Source organism: Poecile atricapillus, chromosome W (genome assembly GCF_030490865.1).
Source record: "Poecile atricapillus isolate bPoeAtr1 chromosome W, bPoeAtr1.hap1, whole genome shotgun sequence".
NCBI lineage: Eukaryota > Metazoa > Chordata > Aves > Passeriformes > Paridae > Poecile > Poecile atricapillus.
In genome coordinates, this window is record NC_081288.1 from 755,163 (window position 1) to 765,335 (window position 10,173).

The window sequence follows — 10,173 nt, forward strand, 5'->3', positions numbered from 1 at the left end:
GGGGCGTGGCCTGGGGGCGTGGCCTGGGGCGTGACCTGGGCCTGAAGGGGGCGTGGCCTAGAGGGGCGGGGTTCGGCGGGAGCGTGGCCTGGGTGTGGCAGATGGGCGGGGCCGGGCGGGGCCGGGGCCTGGCGAGGGGCGGGGCCTGGCGGGGGGCGGGGCCGGGGCCTGGCGGGGGCGGGGCCGGGGCCCGGCGAGGGGCGTGGCCTGGCGAGGGGCGGTGTCTGGCGGGGGCGGGGCCTGGCGGGGCGTGGTCAGGGGCGTGGTCCAGAGGCCCCGCCCCCGGCGGCGCTCAGCGCCATGGGCGAGGGGGAGCCCAGGTAGGGGGGGGTACTGGGGGGTACTGGGGACACTGGGGGACACTGGGGGACACTGGGGCGCTGCTGGGGCGCTCCGGGACGGGGGCAGCGGCACCGGGGGACTCCCGGGGGGCACAGGGGGAGGGAAGGGCTGTGGTTAGGGGGGAACTGGGAGGGACTGGGGCGTTACTGGGGCGGGAGGGAGCGGCAGCGAGGGGACCCCGGGGCGTTACCGGGGGGTCCAGGCGGGGCGCTGGGGGCTGCCGCGGCCGGGGGGCAGCGCTGGGGCGGGGGGTACCGGGGGTACCGGGGTGCGGGGGGGCGCTCCTGGGGGCGCTGGGAGGGGCGGCAGTGGGGGCGCTGGGAGCGGCGGGGGTTACTGGGAGCACTGGGGACCGGGGGGGGGGGTCGCTGGGAGCGCCGGGGCCGCTCCCGGGGCACCGGGAGGCGCTGGGCAGGCTGGGAGGCGGGGGGGGGCTGCGGCGGCCGGTACCGGCCCCGGCCACGCCCCTCGGGTACGGCCCCGCCCTCGGTCCCGCCCATGACCACACCCCCGGTCCCGCCCTGCCCGGGGCTGCTGCGGGAGCGCAACGAGCGGGACCCGAACGGGACCGGAAATGGGACCGGGAATGGGAACGGGAACGGGACCGGGACCGGCCCCCGAGACCCCCATGGGACCGGGACCGGCCCCCCCGAGACCCCCACGGGAACGGGACCTGGACCGGGAACGGGACCGGCCCCCCGAGACCCCCACGGACCAGGACCGGCCCCGAGATCCCCCCGGGAACGGGACCCCGGTGCGGCTGTGGGTGGGGGTCTCAGTCCCCTGGGAGCTTCCTGGTGTGGATGGGGGTCCCGGGGGGGTCCCGGTGCGGCGGTGGATGGGGGTCCCGGGATGGTCCCGGGGGTGCTCTGAGGGGTCTCGGGGGGTCCCGGGGTGTCCCGAGGATGCTCTGAGGGGTCTTGGGGGGGTCCTGGGGGTTCTCGGGGGTGCTCGGGGGAGTCCCGGGGGGGTCCCGGGGGTTCTCGGGGGTCTCGGGGGGGGTTCCGGGGGGGTGTCCCGGGGGTCTCGGTGCCAGCCTCCCCCCAGCATGGCGCAGCAGCTGATCAGCGGGGCCGGGTACGTGCCCGAGGACGGACTGACGGCCCAGCAGCTCTTCGCCTGCGCCGATGGCCTCACCTACAAGTGCGGGTGACCCCCCACCCCAAAACCCTCTGACCCCCCCTCGGCACCACCTGACCCTCACCGCCTCCTCCAGACCCCCCCGAGCACAGCCCGGCCCCCCCGGCTGCCCCCCGGGACCGCCTGAGCCCCCCGGAACCTCCCAACACCCCCCAGGGAATCCCCCCGGGAAATCCCTCCAGGGAATCCCCCCAGGGAAATCCCCACAGGGAATCCCCCCGGGAAATCCCCCAGGGAATCCCCACAGGGAAATCCCCACAGGGAATCTCCACAGGGAATCCCCAGTGACCCCCAGGGAATCCCCCCCCGGGAAATCCCCCCGGGAAATCCCCCAGGGAATCCACCCGGGGAATCCCCTGGGAATCCCCCAGTGACCCCCCAGGGAATCCCCCCAGGGAATCCCCCGGGAAATCCCCCCCCAGTGACCCCCCAGGGAATCCCCCCAGGGAATCCCCCCGGGAAATCCCCACAGAGACCCCCAGTGACCCCCAGGGAATCTCCACAGGGAATCCCCAGTGACCCCCAGGAGCCCCCTCAGGGACTCCCAGGCCCCACCCCAAGAACCCCCTGAACCCCCCCCACACCCCCACTGCCAATCCCCCAGAAACCCCCAGACCCCCCAAACCCCTCCTGACCCCCCAGAAACCCCCTGACCCCCAAACCCCCTGACCCCCCAGAAAGCCCTCCTGACCCCCCAGAAACCCCTCCAGACCCCCCAAACCCCTCCTGACCCCCCAGAAACCCCCTGACCCCCCAAACCCCTCCTGACCCCCCAAACCCCCTGACCCCCCAAACCCTCCTGACCCCCCAGAAACCCCTGACCCCCAAACCCCTCCTGACCCCACAGAAACCCCTCCTGACCCCCCAAACCCCTCCTGACCCCCCAGAAACCCCCTGACCCCCCAAACCCCTCCTGACCCCACAGAAACCCCTCCTGACCCCCCAAACCCCTGACCCCCCAAACCCTCCTGACCCCCAGAAACCCCCTGACCCCCCAAACCCTCCTGACCCCCAGAAACCCCTCCTGACCCCCCAAACCCCTCCTGACCCCCCAAACCCCTCCTGACCCCCCAAACCCCTCCAGCCCCCCAGAAACCCCTCCAGACCCCCCAAGCCCCTCCTGACCCCCCCAGGAACCCCCTGACCCCCCAACTCGCACCCCCCTCCCTCGGCCCTCCCGGGGGTGCCCTCGAGGGACACTTTCGTCCCCCCGGTGGCTCTGGGTCAGTTTGGGGGGCGCCAGGGGGGTCCCAGCCGTTTGTCCCCCCACAGTGACTTCCTCATCCTCCCCGGCTACATCGACTCAAACTTCAAATATCTAGGCTGACGAGGTGGTGAGTGACCCCCGGGACCCCAGGACCCCCTCTGGACACCCCCAGGACCCCCCAGGAACCCTCAGGACCTCCAGGAATCCTCCAGGACCCCCCCAGAACCGCCCTGGACCCCCCAGGAACCCCCCTGGACCCCCCAAGATCCACCTGCACCCCCAGGACCCCGCAGGAACCTCCTGGACTTGCCCTGGACCCACCAGGACCCCCCAAGACCCTCCTGGACCACCTTGAACCCCCCTAAGCCCCCCAGGACACCCCAGAACCCCCAGGACCCCACAGGAACCCCAGGAACTCCCAGGAACCCCCCTGGACCCCCAGGAACCCCCTGGACCCCCCAGGACCCCCCCAAATTCCGCCTGGACTCCCCTGGGACCCCCCCGTGCTCTCCCCCCGGCTCGGGACCCCCTCCCCTGGGTGACCCCATCCCCCTCCAGGGCCCCCCCGTGGTTCTGGGGTTGGGGGGACACCCTTGGGGTCCCCGCAGGTTTTGGGGTACGGGGGGGCTCAGGGACCCCCATCCCTCGAGGGGTCATTGAGGGGGGTCACTGAGGGGGGGTCACTGAGGGGGGGTCATTGAGGGGGGTCACTGAGGGGGGTCATTGAGGGGGGTCACTGAGGGGGGGTCATTGAGGGGGGGTCACTGAGGGGGGGTCACTGAGGGGGGTCGGGATTTCAGGGGTGCTCCCCTCCCCCAGGACCTGACGTCAGCCCTGACCCGAACGATCACCCTGAAAACACCACTGGTGTCATCCCCCATGGACACGGTGACAGAGGGGGACATGGCCATCGCCATGGCCGTGAGTGGGGACACTGGGGACACTGGGGGGACACTGGGGGGCACTGGGACACTGGGGGACACTGGGGGGGGCTGGGGACACTGGGGACACTGGGGGGACAGTGGGGGACACTGGGGGGCACTGGGGGGGCAGCCAGGGGGTTGTGGAGGCAGCGGGGGCTCTGGGCTGGGGGAGGCTCTGTCAGACTGGGGGGGCTCCTGTGAGTTCCTGGGGGCACCGGGGGGCTCTGGGCGGGGGGCGCGGCCCCCGAGGGGTGCGGGGACAAACGGGGGGGGCTCAGGAAGCCGGGACCCCCCTTTGCCCCCCCTTTTCCCCCCCCAGCTGAACGGCGGCATCGGCATCATCCACCACAACTGCACCCCGAGTTCCAGGCCAGCGAGGTGCGCAAGGTCAAGGTGAGCCCGGGGGCTCCCGGCCTGGGACCCCCGACCCAGAGCCCCGGCACCGCCAGTGGGGATGGGCTGGTGGCCATCGGCATCCCCCGTGTCCCTGTCCCCGTGTCCCTGAGCCCCCCTCGTGTCCCTGTCCCCGTGTCCCTGAGCCCCCAGTGACACTGTCCCCTCCGTGTCCCTGAGCCCCCTCGGTGTCCCTGAGACCCCAGTGACACTGTCCCCGTGTCCCTGAGCCCCCCTCGGTGTCCCTGAGCCCTCCCCCCCGTGTCCCTGAGCCCCCCTCGGTGTCCCTGAGCGCCCCCCGTGTCCCTGAGCCCCCTCGGTGTCCCTGAGACCCCAGTGACACTGTCCTCGTGTCCCTGTCCCCCCGGGTGACGCTGTCCCCGTGTCCCTGTCCCCGTGTCCCTGTCCCCCGTGTCCCTGTCCCCGTGTCCCTGAGCCCCCCTCGTGTCCCTGAGCCCCCGTGTCCCTGAGCCTCCCCCGTGTCCCCGTCCCCCCGTGACGCTGTCCCCGTGTCCCCGTCCCCCCGTGACGCTGTCCCCGTGTCCCCGTGTCCCTATCCCCCCGTGTCCCTGTCCCCGTGTCCCCGTCCCCCCGTGACACTGTCCCCGTGTCCCTGTCCCCGTGTCCCTGTCCCCCCGTGTCCCTGTCCCCGTGTCCCTGTCCCCCCGTGACGCTGTCCCCGTGTCCCCGTCCCCCCGTGACGCTGTCCCCGTGTCCCTGTCCCCGTGTCCCCGTCCCCCCGTGACGCTGTCCCCGTGTCCCTGTCCCCGTGTCCCTGTCCCCCCGTGTCCCTGTCCCCGTGTCCCTGTCCCCCCGTGACGCTGTCCCCGTGTCCCCAGCGGTTCGAGCAGGGTTTCATCACGGAGCCGCTGGTGATGAGCCCCGCGCACACCGTGGGGGACGTGTGGGACGCCAAGGCCCGGCTCGGCTTCTCGGGGGTCCCGGTCACCCACTCGGGGCGCCTGGGGGGGCGGCTCGAGGGCATCGTCACCTCCCGCGACATCGATTTCCTGCGGGAGAGGGACAGGGCCACCCCCCTGGCAGAGGTGGGGCTGGGGACAGCGGGGACAGAGGGAGAGGAGGGTGGGGCAGGGGTGGGATGGGATGTGGGGCAGGGATGGATGTGGGGCAGGGATGGATGTGGGTCAGGGATGGATGTGGGGCAGGGATGGATGTGGGGCAGGGATGGATGTGGGATGTGGGGCAGGGATGGATGTGGGGCAGGATGGGATGTGGGGCAGGATGGATGTGGGACAGGATGGATGTGGGGCAGGGATGGGATGTGGGGCAGGGATGGATGTGGGGCAGGGATGGGATGTGGGGCAGGGATGGGATGTGGGGCAGGGATGGATGTGGGTCAGGGATGGATGTGGGGCAGGATGGATGTGGGGCAGGGATGGGATGGGATGTGGGGCAGGGATGGGATGTGGGGCAGGATGGATGTGGGGCAGGGATGGGATGTGGGATGTGGGGCAGGGATGGATGTGGGGCAGGGATGGGATGTGGGCAGGATGGGATGTGGGGCAGGGATGGGATGGGATGTGGGGCAGGACGGGATGTGGGGCAGGGTTGGGGTGCACGGGAGGTTGGAGGCTGCAGGGATCTGTGGCAGGGGTGGGGGGCCCTGGGCCCCGGTGCAGGTGACAGCGCAGGTGACAGTGACACACAGCGCAGGTGACAGTGACAGTGGCTGTGCCCGCGCTGGTGGCAGCGCGTGTGACAGTGACAGACAGCAGTGGTGACAGTGCTGGTGGCACTGGAGGTGACAGCGCTGGGGCTGGTGGCAGTGCCAGGGTTGGTGACAGCGGTGGTGGCACTGCCAGGCTGGTGACAGCGGTGGTGGCAGTGCCAGGGCTGGTGACAGCGGTGGTGGCACTGCCAGGGCTGGTGACAGTGATGGTGGCACTGCCAGGGCTGGTGACAGCGGTGGTGGCAATGCCAGTGACACACGACTGGGTCCCTGTGTCCCCAGGTGATGACCAAGCGCAGGGACCTGGTGGTGGCCCCCAGCCGGTGTCACCCTCAAAGAGGCCAACGAGATCCTGCAGCGCAGCAAGAAAGGTGCAGTGGGGACACCTGTCACCCCCTGAGTCCCCTGCCACCCCCCTGCCACCCCCTGAGTCCCCTGCCACCCCCCTGTCACCCCCCTGTCACCCCCTGAGTCCCCTGCCACCCCCCCCACGTCCCCGTCACCCCTGAGTCCCCTCCCTGTCACCTCCCCAGCACACCCTGGGTCACCCTGACCCTCCGTGTCACCCTGGGCACCCCTGATGTCCCCTGTCCCCTGTCCCCCAGGCCCCGTTCCCTGGTGTCATTGTCCCCACCGTGTCCCCAGGGCTGCTGGTGGCCAGCACTGCTGAGCTGGTGGCCCGTCCTTCAGGCCCCTCCTTGTCCCTGGGGTCAGCCCTGTGTCCCCAGTCCTGTCCCAGTCCATGTCCCCGTGTCCCTGCAGCCCCCCAGCCCCGGGTGACCGCGGGGTGACCCCGCCTTGTCCCCCATGTCCCCAGGGGAGCCACTGCTGGTGGCCAACAGCCACGAGCTGGTGGCCACCATGGCCCTGTGCTTGGGAGCCCTTCCGTGTCCGCTGTCCCAAATTCCCGTGTCCCAGCCGAGCTGTCCCCAGCTGAGCTGTCCCCAAACTGCCATGGCCCAGCCGAGCTGTCCCTGCTGTCCCTGAGCTGTCCCCAGATTCCCGTGTCCCCGACCGAGCTGTCCCGGCAGAGCTGTCCCCACTGTCCCCCTGCTGTCCCCTCGCTGTCCTCTCGCTGTCCCCACTGTCCCCCTGCTGTCCCCTCGCTGTCCTCTCGCTGTCCCCACTGTCCCCTCGCTGTCCCCTCACTGTCCTCTCACTGTCCTCTCACTGTCCCATCTCTGTCCCCGCTGTCCCCTCGCTGTCCCATCTCTGTCCCTGCTGTCCCCTCGCTGTCCCCACTGTCCCCTCGCTGTCCCACCGCTGTCCCACCTCTGTCCCCCGCTGTCCCACCTCTGTCCCTCGCTGTCCCCTCGCTGGTCCTCTCGCTGTCCCCGCTGTCCCCCCGCTGTCCCACCTCTGTCCCCTCGCTGTCCCACCGCTGTCCCCTCGCTGTCCCTGCTGTCCCCTCGCTGTCCCATCGCTGTCCCATCGCTGTCCCATCGCTGTCCCCTCGCTGTCCCCACTGTCCCCTCGCTGTCCCCTCGCTGTCCCACCTCTGTCCCCGCTGTCCCCGCAGGGAAGCTGCCGATCGTGAACAGCCGTGACGAGCTGGTGGCGCTGATGGCGCGCACGGACCTGAAGAAGAACCGGGAGCACCCGGCGGCCTCCAAGGACGGGCGGAAGCAGCTGCGGGTCGGGGCCGCCATCGGGACCCGCGAGGATGACAAATACCGGCTGACCTGCTGGTGCAGGCGGGCACCGACCTCGTGGTGCTGGTGCGTGCGCCCCGAACCGGGAACCGGGGACCCCCAAACCGGGGGGGGACCCCGAGAGCCGGGGAACCCCGAACCGGGGAACCGGGGACCCCCAAACCGGGGGGGGACCCCGAGACCCGGGGAACCCCGAACCGGGGAACCCCGAAACCCGGGAACCCCGAAACAGGGGGACTCCGAAACCGGGGAGACCCCGAACCAGGGAACCCCCAAACCGGGCACCCCGAACCAGGAACCCTGAAACCGAGGAACCCTGAGACCCGGGGAACCCCAAACCCGACACCCCAAACCGGGGCACCCCAAACCGGGGCACCCCAAACCGGGAACCCCAAACCGGGAACCCCAAACCGGGAACCCCGAACCAGAGCACCCCCAAACCGGGGAGATCCCAAACCGGGGAACCCCAAACCGAGAGGACCCCGAACCGGGGCGCCCCAAACCGGGGAACCCCCAAACCGGGGCACCCCAAACCGGGGAACCCCGAAACCGAAGGGACTGAAGGGATGAGGGGGAGGAAGGGGAGGGGGCCCGAGCTGCTGGGGCAGGGGGTGGGGCTGGCGGTGCTGGGGTGTGTGGAGGGGTCCCCGAAAATGGCGGGGGTGAGGGCGCCCCAAAAAATGTGAGACCCCAAAATGGGGGGGAATGAAAAAGGGGCGACACGGAAATGGGGGAGGGGGAGCATCCCAAAACCGGGGGGATGAAGATTGAGGAATGGGGCGGGGGTGACCCCAGAAACGGGGATCCCCAGAAATGGGAGGCCCCAAAAGCGGGCAGGGATGGAGGGGAGGGGGAGACGGGGATGGAGCCGCTGCTGCAGGAGGGTGGGTGCGGGGGCACCCCAAAACGGAGGGGACCCCAAAAGGGAGGGGATGGGATCTGGGGGTGGAGCTGCCTGTGCTGGGGGGGGGGGTGCCCCAAAACAGGAGGGCTCTGGGGGGTACCCCCTGCTCACTGAACCCCAACCCGCTGCTCCCCCCCCTCCCCCGGGCACCCCAAACCTTCCCTGCACCCCAAACCCTCCCCGAACCCCAAACCTGGCACCCCAAACCCGCCCCGCACCCCAAACCCGCCCCGAACCCCAAACCTTCCCTGCACCCCAAACCTTCCCTGCACCCCAAACCCGCCCTGAATCCCAAAATCTGCCCCGCACCCCAAACCCGCCCTGCACCCCAAACCCGTCCTGCACCCCAAACCTTCCATGCACCCCAAACCTTCCCTGCACCCCAAACCCTCCCCGAACCCCAAACCTGGCACCCCAAACCCGCCCCGCACCCCAAACCCTTCCCGCACCCCAAACCTTCCCTGCACCCCAAACCCTCCCCGAACCCCAAACCTGGCACCCCAAACCCGCCCCGCACCCCAAATCCACCCCGCACCCCAAATCTTCCCCAGGACTCGTCGCAGGGGAACTCGCGGTTCCAGCTGAACATGATCCGCTACATCAAGGCCAAGTACCCCGAGCTGCAGGTGGTGGGGGGCAACGGTGAGACCCCGGCCCGGGGGGCGCCGGAGGAAACGGGGGGACCCCAAAAGGGGGGCGGGATTTGGGGTGTCCCCTGCAGGGCTCAGGTGGGGTTTGGGGCGCCAGGTTCGCTGTTCTTGAGGTGCCCCCATCGTGGTGGGGCAGGGTTTGGGGTGGGGAGGGTGGGGCAGGGTTTGGGGAGCCACTTTTGGGCTGTTTTGGGGTGCGGGGTTTGGGGTGCACCCCCACAGCGGTGAGATGGGATTCAGGGAGCCCTGGGCGGTGTTGGGGTGTCATTTTTGGGTGTCATTTTGGGGTGTCCCCTGCAGTGTTAGGGTGTCATTTTGGGGTGTCATTTTGGGGTGTCCCCTGCAGTGTTTGGGATGCTATTTTGAGGTGTCATTTTGGGGTGTCCCCTGCAGTGGTGACAGCAGCCCAGGCCAAGAACCTGATTGACGCCGGGGTGGACGCGCTGCGGGTGGGGATGGGCAGCGGCTCCATCTGCATCACCCAGGAAGGTGGGTGACACCCCGGGCCCCCCACAGTGTCCCCTTTGTGCCCTTCCGTGTGTCCCTGTACCTGCTGTCCCCCTGTCCCTGATCCCCTGTTCCTGACAGTGTCCCTGTCCCTCGGAGTGTCCCTGTACCCGCTGTCCCCCTGTCCCTGATCCCTGTCCCTCACAGTGTCCCTGTCCCTGTCCCCATGGCAGTGCTGGCCTGTGGCCGTGTCCCTCACAGTGTCCCTGTCCCTGTCCCTGTCCCCATGGCAGTGCTGGTGTGTGGCCGTGTCCCTCACAGTGTCCCTGTCCCCATGGCAGTGCTGGTGTGTGGCCGTGCCCAGGCTGTGGCCGTGTCCCTCACAGTGTCCCTGTCCCCATGGCAGTGCTCGCCTGTGGCCGTGTCCCTCACAGTGTCCCTGTCCCTGTCCCTGTCCCCATGGCAGTGCTGGCGTGTGGCCGTGTCCCTCACATTGTCCCTGTCCCTGTCCCCATGGCAGTGCTGGTGTGTGGCCGTGCCCAGGCCATGGCCGTGTCCCTCACAGTGTCCCTGTCCCTCGGAGCGTCCCTGTCCCTGTCCCCATGGCAGTGCTCGCCTGTGGCCGTGTCCCTCACAGTGTCCCTGTCCCTGTCCCTGTCCCCATGGCAGTGCTGGCCTGTGGCCGTGTCCCTCACATTGTCCCTGTCCCTGTCCCCATGGCAGTGCTGGCCTGTGGCCGTGTCCCTCACAGTGTCCCTGTCCCTGTCCCCATGGCAGTGCTGGCGTGTGGCCGTGTCCCTCACAGTGTCCCTGTCCCTGTCCCCA

General features: G+C 70.1%; 1 pseudogene; it reads left to right on the top strand.

The window, feature by feature from the left end:
* Positions 1 to 282: 282 nt before the first annotated feature.
* LOC131591546 (inosine-5'-monophosphate dehydrogenase 1a-like) overlaps positions 283 to 10,173 on the top strand; it is a 10,934-nt pseudogene continuing 1,043 nt past the window's right edge.